The sequence below is a fragment of the Bos indicus x Bos taurus genome, chromosome 7, assembly GCF_003369695.1.
Source record: "Bos indicus x Bos taurus breed Angus x Brahman F1 hybrid chromosome 7, Bos_hybrid_MaternalHap_v2.0, whole genome shotgun sequence".
Classification (NCBI taxonomy): Eukaryota; Metazoa; Chordata; class Mammalia; order Artiodactyla; family Bovidae; genus Bos; species Bos indicus x Bos taurus.
Window position 1 is genome coordinate 35,720,459 of NC_040082.1, and position 1,522 is coordinate 35,721,980.

The 1,522-nt window shown below is 41.1% G+C and overlaps 1 pseudogene; it reads right to left on the minus strand.

The window, feature by feature from the left end:
* Positions 1–352: 352 nt before the first annotated feature.
* LOC113896239 lies at positions 353–1,219 on the minus strand (annotated as a pseudogene).
* Positions 1,220–1,522: the final 303 nt, after the last annotated feature.

Sequence of the window (1,522 nt, forward strand, 5' to 3'; positions counted from 1 at the left end):
CTCTTGCTTTTTCCATGATCCAGCAGATGTTGGCAATTTCTGGTTCCTCTGCCTTTTCTAAAACCAGCTTGAACATCTGGAATTTCACGGTTCACGTATTGCTGAAGCCTGGCTTGGAGAATTTTGAGCATTACTTTACTAGCGTGTGAGATGAGTGCAATTGTGCGGTAGTTTGAGCATTCTTTGGCATTGCCTTTCTTTGGGATTGGAATGAAAAAGGCCTCTAGATAAGCTCTATATAAGCAGGTGCAGAGAGCTACTCATCATGCAGTCCCTCAAGACAAATCTCTGTTAGTTCCCTGGCTTTTTTTTTTTTTTTTTTTGGTTGATAAATTTTATCCAAATATTCCAGATTGAGTTTTAATCCTCATCTTCTTCCTCTTCTTCATCTTTATTAATGAGGAAACAGCACAATTTGTAACTTTGCTGTTAGCTGCTACGCGTAACAAATCATGTAGATTATCCTTCTTCAAACATTTTTTGGTAAGATATTTCAAATACCTTTTGGAAAGAGCATTTCAGAAGTTACAGTGATCTTGCTCTTGTTTCTTCTTATTTATTTATTTATTTGATCTTGCTTCTTTTGATTGTTACGACACTGCTGCCCAGATTGTCTGCTTTTCTGTTCACCTTGATCCTCTCCTGAAGAAACTGCTCAAAACTGGTGACATCTATGTTTCTATCTTCTCTACAAGGTGGGTATGCTTCAGTTGTGTCTGACTCTTTGCAACCCCATGGACTGTAGCCCGCCAGGCTCCTCTGTCCATGGAATTCTCCAGGCAAGAATACCGGACTGGGTTGCCATTTCCTTCTCCAGGGGATCTTCCTGACCTAGGGATCTAACCCACATTTTTTAAGTCTCCTGCATTGGCAGGCAGGTTCTTGACCACTAGTGCCACCTGGGAAGCTGGGTACAGTCCAGAGTAAACTTCAGCACCTGCTTCTTTCTTTTGCCCCACCTTCACCACAAGCTCCTTCACAGGCCATGGCAGCAGCTGAGGCAGAAAGGGCTCCCTTGCTTATTTTAACAGCTGCCTGCCATCTGGAGTGATCTGCCTCTTTCTATGTGTGCCCTCCATATATGAGGGACAGTTTGTGAATCAACAGTTTGGATCACGAATCCTCAAAAGAGATTTTTTTGGGGGAAATTCCTAATTATTTCTTAAGGCCACAGTGCTAAGGAACTTTAATTGTTTTGCCATAGATTGCAAACCGGCATGTATGGGCCAAATGAATTCTTTAAAAAATTTTGCTTTTTTAACAGCACTGTTTGTTAAAAAGGAATGTCATGAATGTAAACAAACCAATAATCAAACAAAAGCAACATGACACTTCACCTAAAAATCCGTATTTCTGGCTTTTCTTGAAAAAAATCATGGCAATATTGGCCAAGAAGCAGAGGACACATGCACCAATTTGTCAGAGTTCCTACCTGGTTATTCCCTTTTGGCCTCTACTTAGTGGCATTGTAATTTGTGACCTCAAACTTGAGAGCAAAAGCTCTAGTCTCAGACTGCTGGTC